At 42.7% G+C, this 17,910-nt stretch overlaps 1 protein-coding gene across 7 annotated transcripts in view; it reads right to left on the minus strand.

The window, feature by feature from the left end:
- The window catches only part of col14a1a (collagen, type XIV, alpha 1a), a 367,796-nt gene that overhangs the window by 136,598 nt on the left and 213,288 nt on the right, over positions 1–17,910 (minus strand). The gene's annotated exons all lie outside the window — the stretch shown is intronic.

The raw sequence follows: 17,910 nt of genomic DNA on the forward strand, positions 1-17,910 counted from the left end.
AACACTAAGACATTACAGTGGAGCCACGATTTACGGACTTCTCATTGTACGAGCTTTCGATTTACAATGAAAATATGCTTTGTTGTCCAAACCTTGTCTCTATGTACACATATTTCATACACTCATTGTGTGCCTGCAGCGCAGCCATCCATTGTGGGCGATAGTGTTGTCGTTAAATACTGTGTTTAGTGCTACTTTGTGTGCTTTTTAAGTGTTTTTTTACACATTTGTAAGGGTGCAACAGTTAATCGATACATCGATAGATCAATTTATATTTCAAGTTTTCTAGTACAGGGGTCACCAACCTTTTTGAAACCAAGAGCTACTTCTTGGGTACTGATTAATGCGAAGGGCTACCGGTTTCCATCCATCCATTTTCTACCGCTTATTCCCTTTGGGGTCGCGGGGGGCGCTGGAGCCTATCTCAGCTACAATCGGGCGGAAGGCGGGGTACACCCTGGACAAGTCGCCACCTCATCGCAGGGGCTACCAGTTTGTATACACACTTAAATAAATTGCCAGAAATAGCCAATTTGCTCAATTTACCTTTAACTCCATGTTATTATTAATAATTAATGGTATTTATCTTTGTGGAAACACTGATCATCTTCATGATTTCTCACAATAAATATATATAGAAACAGATAAATATCAATATGCAACACTTTATTTTTTATATTTTCTCTAAGTGCACATTTTTCAAATTGAACATTTTCAAATGATCACTTCTAAGACAGTCTTGTGAAATCACAATATCCCATTTTAACTAGCTAGCCACTAACATCTTTTAACAAATCATGAATTACTTTGCACCATGTTTGTACAAATAATAACTCATGTAAAATACAAAAGTCAACTCTCAAATTTTTAAATAAATCATGTCACACTTTGAACTGGACACCAAATCTGTTAACTGTTTCTTTGTCAGTTAGTGAAGACCAAGTCTTTAAAATATTTTCTTGGATTTTCAAATTCTATTTGAGTTTTGTCTCTCTTAGAATTACAAATGTCGAGCAAAGCGAGACCAGCTTGCTAGTAAATAAATACAATTTAAAAAATAGAGGCAGCTCACTGGTAAGTGCTGCTATTTGAGCTATTTTTAGAACAGGCCAGCGGGCTACTCATCTGGTCCTTACGGGCTACCTGGTGCCCGCGGGCACCGCGTTGGTGACCCCTGTTTTAGTATATGGATCTGTGCAAGTTTGTCTTTCAGAAATTAGGTATCAATCCAAAGGGAATCGATCGATTCTATCGACACTAAAAAAGTCACCTATTCTGTTAAAAACCTTTATGGACAGAATTTCTAGGCGCAGTCAGGGCGTTGAGGGTATCCGGTTTGGTGGCTCCAGGTCTCTGCTTCTTGCAGATGATGTGGCCCTGATGGCTTCATCTGGTTAGGACCTTCAACTCTCACTGGATTGTTTCGCAGTCGTGTGTGAAGCGACCGGGATGACAATCAGCACCTCCCAAGTCCGAGTCCATGGTTTTTGCCCGGAAAAGGGTGTAGTGCCATCTCCGTGTTGGGGAGGAGATCTTGCCCCAAGTGGAGGAGTTCAAGTACCTCAGAGTCGTGTTCACGAGTAAGGGGAGAGTGGATCGTGAGATCGACAGGCGAATCGGTGCGGCGTCTTAAGTAATTGACAAAGCTCTCAATTTACCGGTCGATCTACGTTCCCATCCTCACCTACGGTCGTGCCAGGTGCCTCAAAAAGGCCCAAAACATCATAAGGGACCCATCTCACCCTGGACATAAACTTTTTGAACTGCTGCCCTTGGGCAGGAGTGACTGGACAATCAAATGCCGGACAAACAGACTTAAGAACACTTTTTACCCGAGAGCAATAGTGTCGCTGAACACAAGACGACAATAATGACTGTGCATGTGAGCTGTGTGCTTGCTATTTTTATGTATTTTATGTATTTTTATCTATTTATCTATGTTCTTATGGTTTTATGTGTTATGAATTTGCACTAAATTAGTTTTGCTTACAATTTCGTTGTACAATGTACAATGACAATAAAGATATATTCTATTCTATTCTATATTCTATTCTATGAGCTTTCGGCTATGACCGAAAGGACAAGATCACGGGTACAAGCGGCCTAAATGAGTTTCCTCTGTCGGGTGGCAGGGCTCCCTTAGAGACAGGGTAAGAAGCTGTGTCATTCAGGAGGAGCTCAAAGTAAAGCCGCTGCTGCTCCACATGGAGAGGAGCCAGCTGAGGTGGTTCGGGCATCTGGTCAACAGCCACAACAAATACAAACGACACAACACAATAATGTAAAGCCACAACTTAACTTTAAGCCACAAAAGACCAGTGTTGGGACCGCGTTAGTGTAACACCGTTACTATCGGCGGTAAATAGTAATCCAACGCGTTATTTTTTATATTCAGTAACTCAGTTACCGTTACTACATGATGCGTTACTGCGTTATTTTTTATGTAGTATCGGCTAGAAACTGAGAAGATCTGAGTGTTTTATTGCAGCGCTGCGGAAGAGGCAACAAGGAAGAGGCGCGCCGCGCACTGTCTGTGTGTATGTGTGTGTGTGTGTGTGTGTGTGTGTGTGGGAGGGGGCGTGTCTGTGTCTACTAACAAGACGTCATGGCGAACCCCGAAGCAGAGTTTGTTAAAATGGAGATATTTTCAGTACTTTTCTTTTATCGACCACAAAGAAAAGAACATTTTAGTTGAATGTAAGTTGTGTCTTGGATCAAAGATCCTATCCTCGCAATTCAAATCTGCTGAAACAGCTACAAAAACAACATGCTTCGACGAAGCTAGTAAAGAGACACACACTTCACCTCCACCTCCAACAGCGGCTGGATTTTAACGAGGCACTGCACACTGAAGGTACACACACTCTGTCAATTCCCTTATATACTCTTTCATTCTAGACTTCTAGAGTGTTTGATTATCACATCACTCTAAATGTTTAGACTATAAAGTTCACAAACCTAAAGAGGGATACTAGTGGGCCAGGCTAATATTTCCTTTTCTCTAAACTAAGTGGGGAAATGTGTAGAGTGTTCTGGGCTTCAGACATGATTTTATTTCAGAATTCCTTGAGAGAGAAAAAACGCCTGGTTAGGCTTTATGTATGTAGTGTGCCTTTCTTGGTTTACAGCTATGTTGTTATTATGCTGTTTGTTACTTATGTATGTTATGTTGCAGCTATTTAAAATAGTTTTGTCAATTTGTTCTGGTCTGAAACAAATTGGCCCTTTGAAACATATCTTTGTCTTTGTGTGTTGTATGAAGACCACATTGCTTAGCAGAGTTCAGTGATGCAAATGCATGTCAAGTTTATCAACAGATTGTATTATTCTCCAGTGCAATAACAGTACTGAAATGAAGGCTAAAAGGGCATTAAATGGGGCCTTAAAAAAAATTAAAATAAATATATAAGTAACTAAATAGTTACTTTTCACAGTAACGCATTACTTTTGGTTTAAGTAACTGAGTTAGTAACTGAGCTACTTTTGAAATAAAGTAACTAGTAACTGTAACTAGTAACTGGTTTTCAGTAACTAACCCAACACTGCAAAAGACGCTAAGTGACAAAACAGAAGTGACAGCGGAGCAAGCTACGTGATGAACTAACTTCCGGAAATACATGCTTCCACACACCTGGGACGCTGTCCTTCATCCGTGACGCCAGGACGAAGAACAGATACTGTGTGGCCGAGTCGGGGAACTTTATTTAGCAGGTAAATCTATTTTTAAAATGTTGGTTACTGTAATTTTATTGAACATTTCTTGAATGTTTAAAATGTGAGCAGAAAAGGCACCCTCCTGTTAATTCAATCCAAAGTGTTGGTTGCATTTTATTCAACTAAGATGTGAATGCAATGGCCATTAAATGTTGTTTACTTGCTTGTTTGTATCCATAATTCATTTATCCACAATTCTCTTACAAGAAATTACAGGAATACAGGAAACGTCACCTGCAGTTTCCAATATTCAGTATTTACTTCACAGTCACACTGCTTGATTTTTTGCTAAAAAGTTACTGAATCTATTTCAAGTCACTGAATCATTTTGGATTGTATCGTTACATTTTTTTTTAGTATAACCCTGAATCGTACTGGCAACAACATATATCGAATAGAATCGTTGTTAAAACAAATTGTTACACCCCTACACATTTGTCTTGTTTTGCTAATTCAATAAGAGTTCAAAGAAAGCAATGGACAAACAATGTGTGGTTTGAAACATTGAGGAAGTATCCAGAGCGTTGTCGACACTGCCTTCCCCACACACCCTCCTTTTAGTGGCATGCGAAGAAGATTAACTGACAAGAGAAAGTGGATTTTTATTTGTCTTTGTAATTTTATTGCAGTGATCAGGCTAATGAAGTTAAGGAGTTTTGGGATTTCCAACTGGGAATGCACCACAGGGCTTGTGACAGTGTGTGTCGGCAGTACACGGGTTGTTTTGCCTTTGGTATGCAATAGATAGGTGATCCATCACCCCCTTGTTATGTTGTTTTAATATACAGTACTGTATAGCGCTTTTTATTGTGTTCAAAGTATAGAATAGAATGCCTTTTATTGTCACTATACACAGGTACAATGAGATTAAAATACAAACTTTTACTAAAATATTGACTTTTGCAGAGGCTGCAACACATTGTTCTTGTGTACATTATTTCTTATGTTTACATTGTCTCTTATGGAGAAATGTGCTTATATATATATATATATATATATATATATATATATATATATATATATATATATATATATATACAGCCAACAAGGAAGCCTTCATCACATTGAAGGACCACAAACCCAACTTTGCAAATAACCCAACATGCCGACTAATAAACCCAACTAAATCTGAAATAGGAAAAATCAGCAAAATAATCCTGGACATCCATCCATCCATCCATCCATCCATCTTCTTCCGCTTATCCGAGGTCGGGTCGCGGGGGCAGCAGCCTAAGCAGGGAAGCCCAGACTTCCCTCTCCCCAGCCACTTCGTCCAGCTCCTCCCGGGGGATCCCGAGGCGTTCCCAGGCCAGCCGGGAGACATAGTCTTCCCAACGTGTCCTGGGTCTTCCTCGTGGCCTCCTACCGGTCGGACATGCCCTAAACACCTCCTTAGGGAGGCGCTCGGGTGGCATCCTGACCAGATGCCCGAACCACCTCATCTGGCTCCTCTCGATGCGGAGGAGCAGCGGCTTTACTTTGAGCTCCCCCCGGATGACAGAGCTTCTCACCCTATCTCTAAGGGAGAGCCCCGCCACCCGGCGGAGGAAACTCATTTCGGCCGCTTGTACCCGTGATCTTGTCCTTTCGGTCATAACCCAAAGCTCATGACCATAGGTGAGGATGGGAACGTAGATCGACCGGTAAATTGAGAGCTTTGCCTTCCGGCTCAGCTCCTTCTTCACCACAACGGATCGATATAGCGTCCGCATTACTGAAGACGCCGCACCGATCCGCCTGTCGATCTCACGATCCACTCTTCCCTCACTCGTGAACAAGACTCCGAGGTACTTGAACTCCTCCACTTGGGGCAAGATCTCCTCCCCAACCCGGAGATGGCACTCCACCCTTTTCCGGGCGAGAACCATGGACTCGGACTTGGAGGTGCTGATTCTCATCCCAGTCGCTTCACACTCAGCTGCGAACCGATCCAGTGAGAGCTGAAGATCCTGGCCAGATGAAGCCATCAGGACCAAATCATCTGCAAAAAGCAGAGACCTAATCCTGCAGCCACCAAACCGGATCCCCTCAACGCCTTGACTGCGCCTAGAAATTCTGTCCATAAAAGTTATGAACAGAATCGGTGACAAAGGGCAGCCTTGGCGGAGTCCAACCCTCACCGGAAACGTGTCCGACTTACTGCCGGCAATGCGAACCAAGCTCTGACACTGATCATACAGGGAGCGGACCGCCACAATCAGACAGTCCGAAACCCCATACTCTCTGAGCACTCCCCACAGGACTTCCCGAGGGACACGGTCGAATGCCTTCTCCAAGTCCACAAAGCACATGTAGACTGGTTGGGCAAACTCCCATGCACCCTCAAGGACCCTGCCGAGAGTATAGAGCTGGTCCACAGTTCCACGACCAGGACGAAAACCACACTGTTCCTCCTGAATCCGAGGTTCGACTATCCGGCGTAGCCTCCTCTCCAGTACACCTGAATAGACCTTACCGGGAAGGCTGAGGAGTGTGATCCCACGATAGTTAGAACACACCCTCCGGTTCCCCTTTTTAAAGAGAGGAACCACCACCCCGGTCTGCCAATCCAGAGGTACTGCCCCCGATGTCCACGCGATGCTGCAGAGTCTTGTCAACCAAGACAGCCCTACAGCATCCAGAGCCTTAAGGAACTCCGGGCGGATCTCATCCACCCCCGGGGCCTTGCCACCGAGGAGCTTTTTAACTACCTCAGCAACCTCAGCCCCAGAAATAGGAGAGCCCACCACAGATTCCTCAGGCACTGCTTCCTCATAGGAAGACGTGTTGGTGGGATTGAGGAGGTCTTCGAAGTATTCCCTCCACCGATCCACAACTTCCGCAGTCGAGGTCAGCAGAACACCATCCGCACCATACACGGTGTTGGTAGTGCACTGCTTCCCCTTCCTGAGGCGGTGGATGGTGGTCCAGAATCGCTTCGAAGCCGTCCGGAAGTCGTTTTCCATGGCTTCCCCGAACTCCTCCCATGTCCGAGTTTTTGCCTCCGCGACCGCTGAAGCCGCACACCGCTTGGCCTGTCGGTACCTGTCCGCTGCCTCAGGAGTCCCATGAGCCAAAAGAACCCGATAGGACTCCTTCTTCAGCTTGACGGCATCCCTCACCGCCGGTGTCCACCAACGGGTTCTAGGATTACCGCCACGACAGGCACCAACTACCTTGCGGCCACAGCTCCAATCAGCCGCCTCGACAATAGAGGTGCGGAACATGGTCCACTCGGACTCAATGTCCAGCACCTCCCTCGTGACATGTTCAAAGTTCTTCCGGAGGTGGGAATTGAAACTCTCTCTGACAGGAGACTCTGCCAGACGTTCCCAGCAAACCCTCACAATGCGTTTGGGCCTGCCAGGTCTGTTCGGCATCCTCCCCCACCATCGCAGCCAACTCACCACCAGGTGGTGATCGGTAGAAAGCTCCGCCCCTCTCTTCACCCGAGTGTCCAAAACATGAGGCCGCAAATCCGATGACACAACTACAAAGTCGATCATAGAACTGCGGCCTAGGGTGTCCTGGTGCCAAGTGCACATATGGACACCCTTATGCTTGAACATGGTGTTCGTTATGGACAATCCGTGACGGGCACAAAAGTCCAATAACAAAACACCACTTGGGTTCAGATCCGGGCGGCCATTCTTCCCAATCACGCCTCTCCAGGTTTCACTGTCGTTGCCAATATGAGCGTTGAAGTCCCCCAGTATAACGAGGGAATCACCCGGGGGAGCACTCTCAAGTACTCCCTCGAGTGAATCCAAAAAGGGTGGGTACTCTGAGCTGCTGTTTGGCGCGTAAGCGCAAACAACAGTCAGGACCCGTCCCCCCACCCGAAGGCGGAGGGAAGCTACCCTCTCGTCCACCGGGTTGAACTCCAACATGCAGGCTCTGAGCCGGGGGGCAACAAGAATTGCCACCCCAGCCCGTCGCCTCTCACTGCTGGCAACGCCAGAGTGGAAGAGAGTCCATCCCCTCTCGAGAGAACTGGTTCCAGAGCCCTTGCTGTGCGTCGAGGTGAGTCCGACTATATCCAACCGGAACTTCTCTACCTCGCGCACTAGCTCAGGCTCCTTCCCCCCCAGCGAGGTGACGTTCCACGTCCCAAGAGCTAGCTTCTGTAGCCGAGGATCGGACCGCCAAGTGCCCTGCCTTCGGCTACCGCCCAGCTCACATTGCACCCGACCTCTACCCGACAGAGTCAACACAAAAATCACGGACAAAACACCACTTAACCAATGGAGAAATACAGCAGCAGTAATCAAATGGTTTAACAACATCCAAGACAAACAACAGCACAACTTTATATATATATATATATATATATATATATATATATATATATATATATATATATATATATATATATATATCGAAGAATTTTACCCTTCCATCACGCTAGACCTACTGACTCAAGCACTAGACTTCGCCTCAGACTACGACTCAATCACAGGCAACGAAAGAAACATCATCATCCACGCAAAAAACTCCATACTCATCCACAACAGTACACCATGGCAAAAAAAGAACAATTCAACATTTGACGTTACTATGGGGAGTTTTGAAGGAGCAGAAACGTGTGAACTCGTTGGGAGTTTCCTTCTCTCCAGCCTCAACCTGAACCTTGTTATTTACCGTGATGACGGACTGGCAGTGTGTCGCGCCTCGCCAAGGAGCAGCGAGAATACCAAGAAGCGCGTATGCCAAATTTTCAAAGAGAACGGCCTACGGATCACGATTGAAACCAACAAGCAAACCGTCAACTTCCTCGACGCCACTTTCAATCTGAGAAATAACAGCTACCAACCATTCACGAAATCCAACACAACACTCCAATACGTGCACCATGACAGCAACCACCCACCCACCACCACGGAAAGAATACCTACCGGAATTAATAAAAGGCTATCGATGCTGTCATCTAGCAAAGCTGAATTTGACCAAGCAACCCCCCGTACCAAAAAGCACTTGATGAAAGCGGATACAATTTCACCCTCACCTATGAACCCACGCCAGGAAACCAACCAAAAAAGAGCAGAAAACGAAACAACATTATCTGGTACAACCCCCCATACAGCAAAAACGCCTCAACTAATATTGGCCACAAATTCCTCACTCTGATCGACAAAGACTTCCCCAAAGGCAACACCCTAAGAAAAGTATTCAACAAGAACAACATTAAATTGAGCTACAGCTGTATGAACAATATACGACAAATTATTTCAAACCACAACAAAACAATTGCAAATGAGCCATCTGCCCCCAGACAGAGCGACTCCAAAACCAACAAAGGCTGCAACTGCCGCAAGAAACCTGATTGCCCTCTCAACGGGGGGTGCTTACAAACATCAGTCGTTTACCAATCAAAGGTAACACGCAAGGACATTAACACATCCGACACATATGTAGTATTAACCGAGGGAGAGTTTAAAACCAGATGGAACAATCACAAGGCTTCTTTCAGGAACCAAAACCTGCGGAATACTACAGAACTCAGCAAACACATTTGGGACCTCAAAGACAATAATGTTGAATATTCAATAACATGGCAAATTCTTGCATCCAGCACACCTTACAATAGTGGTAATAAAAGATGCAACCTATGCTTGAAAGAGAAACTGTTTATTGTATACCGTCCAGACCTGGCATCCCTCAACAAGCGCAGCGAAATTGTATCAGCATGCCGTCACAGACGGAAACACCTCCTAGGTAACACATGAGCCAATTACCACGCCCCTACGCCAGCCTGTACCTACCCACTCTGTGCCCTGTATAAACCATGGTATGTGAATGCTTCTATTAAAATCTCCTGATGATTGAGGGAACCCCACATGAAACAGGCCTGTAGAGATGAAGTAGTCTTGTGATTTTTTTCCCACACATACATATATTGCGCTCTACCACAGTATCGAGCACTATTTTTTGGATAATCTTAAGACACACATATATATATATATATATGTATATATATATATATATATACAATACATTTTTATTTATGAAGCCAGTTCCAGAAATATAGTTTGTAAATCAAGGTTCCACCGTATTATCTACATAGCGGGCAACACAAGTCACTGCACAACACATTTAATATTTAATGTGTGCACCATTGATATCTAACGCAGCCTTATTTCCAAAGCAAGAGGATCACGCATTGCTTCACAATGTCACAGTACATGTTGGAATTCACGTTTTTCTCAATGAACTGCATTTTCCCAGTGCTGGCAGCACTCATGTAGCCTCAAACCTTGGCTCTAACGCCATCATGCTTGTAGAAAATGCACAATCGTCTTGCTATTCACTTCTGTGGCCAGCTATGTAGACAATAATGTGTCTACAGGTTTGTGGTGTGTTTTGAGAGGTTTTCAGTAAATAGCTCATCTATACTGCTGTACAAGCTGCACACTGACTACTCTAAATAATTTAGTATATTATTGTTCCTTGAGAAGATATACAAAAATGGTTGCTGAAATGTAAGCGGCATACTCACTTTTACTGGATATTTCATACTAGCCATGCCGAGAGTCACCCTAAGCCAAGTGATGACATTTAAAACATTATCACACATTTGGTTTGGATAGTAATCTTGTGGATTGATATTTAAAAGACCAAAATAGGTGCATATGCGGTATTAAGGATGGTGAGATTAATACTATTAATATGTACTGTACTGTGTTGTCCTCACAATGAAGCAGGGTGCAGCAGGAAGCATAAACAACTTAAAGTAGCACTGGTAGCAAGCGCATCTCTAGGGAGCTCTTTCCATTCTCCCTTTATACAATATTTCTTCTCTCCATTTCCTTCCTTGTTTGGAAAATGTGCTGATGGTATGAAACAAGCTTGGCTGAAGTGCCACCTAATTGATAATTTGTGCTGGCGCATACGGCTTGTACTCTATATTTAGTTCTTTCAAATAACCTATCATTCATTGCAATAACATGTAAGACCAAACACACACAATTATAAGGTAACTTTGGCCCTGTCTACACTGCACACCCAATCCGATTTTTTTTGTACCATATGTCCCGGCAAGAAATCTGCGTTCAAAGAACTCCGGCTTATTAGTGATTCCCAGAGCCCAAAAAAAGTCTGCGGGCTATAGAGCGTTTTCTATTCGGGCTCCAGTACTATGGAATGCCCTCCCGGTAACAGTTAGAGATGCTACCTCAGTAGAAGCATTTAAGTCCCATCTTAAAACTCATTTGTATACTCGGGGGGGGGGGTGGGGGGGGGGGGGGGGGCACAGGTCCGGTGGCCATGGATGAAGTGCTGGCTGTCCAGAGTCGGGACCCGGGGTGGACCGCTCGCCTGTGCATCGGCTGGGAACATCTCTGCGCTGCTGACCCGTCTCCGCTCGGGATGGTGTCCTGCTGGCCCCACTATGGACTGGACTCTTACTATTATGTTGGATCCACTATGGACTGGACTCTCACAATATTATGTCAGACCCACTCGACATCCATTGCATTCGGTCTCCCCTAGAGGGGCGGGGGGGTTACCCACATATGCGGTCCTCTCCAAGGTTTCTCATAGTCATTCACATCGACGTCCCACTGGGGTGAGTTTTTCCTTGCCCTTATGTGGGCTTTGTACCGAGGATGTCGTTGTGGCTTGTGCAGCCCTTTGAGACACTTGTGATTTAGGGCTATATAAATAAACATTGATTGATTGATTGATTTTTGCCTTAAATTGACACAGATCTGATTTTTTTTGCTTGTGTAAACTCTCCAAATGGATTCAAATCTGATCTTTTCACATTAGATTCAGGCCACATCAGGAGGTAGTGGAAGCCCGCCAGTGGAAGCGAATTATATCAAACTGCAGCAGCGCAGAACTACTCTAAGTCGCGCCCACTCTAGGTCGCACCCACTTTAGGTCTAAGTCGCGCACACTCGAAGTCGTGCTCACTTAAAGACGTGCCCTCAGGGGTGACCATAACGGAAGTGAAGCTGGAGAGACAATACGTAACACAGACATCACAAAGACATTTAGAAAAATGCTAAAAAGAAATTACAATTAGTTAGGGTTCGGGTTAAGTTTGGGTTTTGGTTAGGGTTAGATTTGGGGTTGGGGTTAGGCTTGTATATAATCAGCCAAAAAAGCAATACATTCAACAACCAAAATAATAACAACCAATGGTGCGTTACATTAGTAATCTTGGATCAGTTACAAATCCAGTGTCCACTCTCACTTTGTCAGCGCCACTGTGGGAGTGACTTTAAAACATGGTTCACCTTCGTTGTCATCACCCCTGTTGGCGCAACTTAGAGTAGTGTTTGCGGTCGCAGCTCGACCCTTCTTGCGGAAGTGGATACTTCATCACAACATCCGGTTTCAGTGAGCAAAGTATATTTTCAATGGCCACATTTTTAGTGCATCACTAGTCAATAGTGCACAAATAATACGCTAAATGTAATATATGAATATATATTTTGATTCCGAAGAAGGACCGTATTTGTAGCGTATTTGCTTAGTTGTTGAAAAATAAAGCTCCCTTAGATCCACACTGATGTCTGTGCCTCCTCTACTTAACAGCCATAAAAAAGATTCCTCCCAAATATATTACACTATACAGTTGTGGTCAAAAGTTTACATACACTTGTAAAGAACATAATGTCATGGCTGTCTTGAGTTTCCAATAATTTCTACAATTCTTATTTTTTTGTGATAGAGTGATTGGAGCACATACTTGTTCATGAAGTTTGGTTCTTTTATATTCATGAAGTTTGGTTCTTTTATAAATGTATTATGGATCTACTGAAAATGTGACCAAATCTGCTGGGTCAAAAGTATACATACAGCAATGTTAATATTTGCTTACATGTCCCTTGGCAAGTTTCACTGCAATAAGGCGCTTTTGGTAGCCATCCAAAAGCTTCTGGCAAGCTACTGGTTGAATTTTTGACCACTACTCTTGACAATATTGGTACAGTTCAGCTAAATTTGTTGGTTTTCTGACATGGACTTGTTTCTTCAGCATTGTCCACACGTTTAAGTCAAGAATTTGGGAAGGCCATTCTAAAACCTTAATTCTAGCCTGATTTAGCCATTCCTTTACCACTTTTGACGTGTGTTTGGGGTCATTGTCCTGTTGGAACACCCAACTGTGTCCAAGACCCAACCTCCGGGCTGATGATTTTAGGTTGTCCTGAAGAATTTGGAGGTAATCCTCCTTTTTCATTGTCCCATTTACTCTCTGTAAAGCACCAGTTCCATTGGCAGCAAAACAGGCCCAGAGCATAATACTACCATCACCATGCTTGACGGTAGGGATGGTGTTTCTGGGATTAAAGGCCTCAACTTTTTCTTCTCGAAACATTGAGGAGAAAAGGTGAGGCCTAAACCTAAAATCATCAGCCCGGAGGTTGGGTCTTGGGCGCAGTTGGGTGTTCCAACAGCACAATGACCCCCAAACACACGTCAAAAGTGGTAAAGGAATGGCTAAATCAGGCTAGAATTAAGGTTTTAGAATGGCCTTCCCAAAGTCCTGACTTAAATGTGTGGACAATGCTGAAGAAACAAGTCCATGTCAGAAAACCAACAAATTTAGCTGAACTGCACCAATTTTGTCAAGAGGAGTGGTCAAAAATTCAACCAGAAGCTTGCCAGAAGCTTGTGGATGGCTACCAAAAGCGCCTTATTGCAGTGAAACTTGCCAAGGGACATGTAACCAAATAGTAACATTGCTGTATGTATACTTTTTGTTGTAGAAATTATTGGAAACTCAAGACAGCCATGACATTATGTTTATTACAAGTGTATGTAAACTTTTGACCACGACTGTATATATCCATTCATACATTACTTTTATACATTTAGACGTAAAAAAAACCCACTCATTGTGGTGACTTTTTTCTTTCTTTTTTCTAGTACTAGTAGTAACGACTTCCTTGTTCATTTATGGAATCTGGCCAGCTTCCTTTGTTTTTACTTTATTGAACTGCACATGCAAGTGACGTCGAGGCCACATTTGGGCGACATTGAGGCCTGTGTACGTTTACACTGGAGTCTGATAAAGATGATATTTTACTTGCAGTGTAAACAGTCAGCTGGAAAAAAAATCCACTTTGGCCTGCAGTGTAAACATAGTCTCTGAGTACATAAAATGTCCATGTTTATTGGTCTCAATATTAAGTCACAAAAGTTTGTCTTTTCATAAAGTTACAATTAAAGTTAATTTAGTTTCACCTTAGAGATCAATTAACACAGATAATTAAAACAATGAAGACCCTGTACAGCATTAGAGCTTAATACTGTATGCCACTGTAGCTGTAGACAGGCAGGAAATTAAATGTAGGACATACGGCGGTAGCATTATGAAAAGGTGGGTAAAAAAAGAAAATAATGCAGAGTACAAAAGTGTCGAGGACAAGCTCTACAACAAGATGAAGATCAAACTACTAAGGAGCACATGAAAATATTGCAACTACCCTGTGTGTAAATCCTCTTTTTTACAGTAAAGCTGAGGCGCCTCAATACAAATAACATAAAACTTAATTATGAGGAAACATTTTCATCCCCTCCACTGGATCCCAAGGCACAAATAATGATGTTGAGTTATTGGTGCAAGAAGGCCTGTTTGCTACCATGAGAAGGATGCAACCATGAATCACTATAAGCACTACCCTTAATAAATCAGAGCAAGTCTAATGTGGATCTGATTCATCAATGCATATTCCATTTCTGCCAACTGATGAGTGATTATTTTAAACATTATTTGTTACAGTCTGCCCTATGATGGACTTCTATCTGTCCAATAAATACAATGCAGCGCTGAACATCTGTCAATGAGAGAATAGTAATGCATACTTGAACTCAGTACAATAATGGCATCGGTGTTAATGTAAACCGTATTAATTAGATCAAAATAATAAGTAGATACCTGTGCCTCATTTTGGTGCTCAATTAATATTTCCTGGCACTAAAATAAATACAAATGAGTTACTGCTGTGTCAAATGCAAGGACTATGTTATGCTTGACAAGAGAGTGAGCATCTAGCTACCGTATTTTTCGAATAATAGGGCGGACCGGATTATGAGGCGCACTGTTGTTGAGCGAATCTATTCAGGTATATTTTAATACAAAAGGCGCATTAAAGGGGTCATATTAGGATTTTTTTTCCTACACTTAAAACACCTGTGGTCTACATAACATGTAATGGTGGTTCTTTGGTCAAAATGTTGCATAGATTATGTTTTACAGGCCATCTTCAAGCTGCTTTCTGACCATCTCTTCAGGAGGCACCGTTTTGTAGGCGATCTTATTTAGTTGGCTCCACTTCGACAGTATCTTCTTACGTCATCTTTGTTTAAGTTTTTAGCACTTTCATAACGAGTCTACTGACAGATACAAGTTTGAACTATACGATACTTTGTATTAGTGATGGGATCGGCAGTTCTTTTGACTGTACTGAATCACTAGAATCAGTTCCTTAAATTGAGTCGTTCAAAAAATTTGTTCACCGAATCCCGTGCGTAGTACAGTACAGTGCAGACATTCGCGGGAGAAGCAGCAAATAGGGTGAACGCGAGTCCCTACACAGCTCTGTGCATGCAGTACACCAGGCAGTGAGTGACTGACAACACAGCGCCACAGTCAGCACAGTTCAGTATGTGAACCTGAATCACTTCTGCAACAGCAGTTCTGTGTGCAGGTCGGCGAATCATGAGTCAGTCAGTAACAGCTTCCTCAGCGGCAGATCTCGGTGTGTGTCAGTTCGCGAACGACACAAGCCCTCAGCACCCAATGAACGACGCGCACAGTGACTGAACGAGAGCCTCAATGTGACGTCCTCCTCCGCGACACAGTCAGTTCTCTGTGTCAGTAGGTTCGCAAGTCCTGATTCTGTCGTTCACTGAGTGATTCATGTCGTTAATCCGCGGTGAACGAATCGTTCGCTCAGTCCCTCCCCCCACCCCCATGATGAGTAGCTGGCTGCGTCGTTCGCCGACGTCGAGGGTTCAGTGAGTCACAGAATGCGCCAGTTCCACTCATACCGGCATGGTCGCGGCGGAGCTCAACTGAACTGAGAAAGGAACGAATCAGTTCATGAAGTGATTCGGTTCAGTACGTTCACTCAAAAGATTCGTTCATTTGAACGAATCGTTCGCGAACGACACAACATTACTTTGTATCAGATATGGCAACAGCAGAGGATGAATACCCCACAACAAGAGGGTAGAGAAAAGGAAGGAGCTTATTGACTACATTGCGGTCTTTAATTGCGGAAGCGCCCAAATTATGCAGACACAAAATACACATCAGCAGGTACAAATAGGTAAGAAAAGTTGGTTTTGCAAAACAGGTCGAAACAAAACGCAAGATAATATTTCTCCTAATAGGTGACATTTTGGGGTCCTTCTACACATACCATAATAATACCAGCATGTTGAAGCACAGTACGTCTAAATACAGTAGCTGTAATGCTCCGACAATCCATCAGGCGGTGTGGCTTCTTAGTTTACCAAAGTCGTACGAACGATTATGACAGATTGTTTGAACGTTGTGTATGATGTTCTATATTCTCAATGAAACATCAAAGTTTTGGGCTTGCTTACAACTTGGTAGTGTCATTTATTGAACAGGGGGCGTCAACTTGCATCCACACGTATCTCTTATGTGTGACTGGTCACACTTATCATTACACCATGTACAAAATAAAATTGCTTCGAGGTCGGTAAGCACAATCAGAATTCATACGTACATTAGGTGCACCGGGTTATAAGGCGCACTGTGAATGTTTGAGAAAATTTCAGATTTTTAAGTGTGCATTATTGTCCCAAAAATACGGTAATATGCTTAGGCCAAAAATCTGGAAAGTTTAGTCATACTTCACCTCAAAAGATGCAAACTAAGCCACCTGCAACAAGTGATTAAAGGTTATATTGAGATAGCATCTTGTAAGTAACTTATTTTTGCTAATTTAATACACAACTCATGCATGTGTTACTAACTATGTTGTACTGCGCTTTCTCGTATTTGTTGCGTTTTTCTTTGTTTTTTGCATTGAACAAAGAAAGCAGTCTACCAAGTCAAATTCCTTGTGTGTAAAACATAGCTGGCCAATAAATCTGATTCTGTTTCTGATAATAATATGATATATTTTATAGTTCTTTTTTAAAGTAGCTGTTCAGGCACTGTTTAATTGCAGTCAGCCTTTCAAAAACACAGATTTGTCACTGTTAATTGATATGTAAACAATATCTTACCCTATGAGAGAGGGACCACAAACAATTGGATGTAAATCTCTATGGAGGGCCAAATTGGACAAAATAAAATACAATTCAAAAAACTTACGCAAAACCAACTTTTCTTACATATTGTACCTGTTTTTGTGTAATTAGGATCTGCATAAGTCCCAAAAATTGGAAGTCAAACCACGGAGGCATGGCAAAGATATTTATAAAATAATGTTACTTTCCTTCATACTTCCTCCAAACTAGTTGTTTGGAATTTGCACAACTTGTGCCATTTTTCTAACACCATTGTAAGCCACTTAATTATATAATTCACTTTCTTGTGGGGCAGACTGGCTCGTACACGCACATGCATCCTCCGCTGTTGCCATTTCTAATACAAATTAGCGTATAGTTCTAACATATCTGTTAGTAGCTCCAAATGGAAGCGCTAAAAACTACAACATGGTAGATGGGGAGAAGATGCAGTCGAAGTGGAGGGACGTAAAAAAAGACTGCCCACAAAATGGCGAATTCTGAAGAGATGGTCAGAAAGCAGCTTGAAGACGGTTTGTATCGACGCATAATTTGGAAAAATTAACCACCATTACATGTTATGTAGACCACAAAGATGTGTTTTAATTGTAGTAAAAAAAAAATCATATTAATCATTAAATACATTTATAAGTCATGAAATAATTAAATCTATAATTAATCTACTTTTAAATTTAAATGATTAAATAATGAATTAAAAAAATCAATAATAAATGTAATCTTACGATAAATAAATTAATAACATTTAATACACATGTATGTATTAATTAGATTTTTCATCTATTAATGACACATTCAAGTAATTATTGAAAGATTTATTTATCTATTTAATTTTGTCACATTCAGCTCTCCATAGTTTGTCTACGCTTCCATATTTATTGTATCTGTCAAAATACCTGTCAAGGTCAGTGGGCGGGGCCAACACCAATCTAGTCCAATAATTGCAAGTGGAAGTGCCGGATACTCAATCAAGTGTTAGCA

Source organism: Nerophis lumbriciformis, linkage group LG04 (assembly GCF_033978685.3).
Source record: "Nerophis lumbriciformis linkage group LG04, RoL_Nlum_v2.1, whole genome shotgun sequence".
In the NCBI taxonomy this organism is placed as follows: domain Eukaryota; kingdom Metazoa; phylum Chordata; class Actinopteri; order Syngnathiformes; family Syngnathidae; genus Nerophis; species Nerophis lumbriciformis.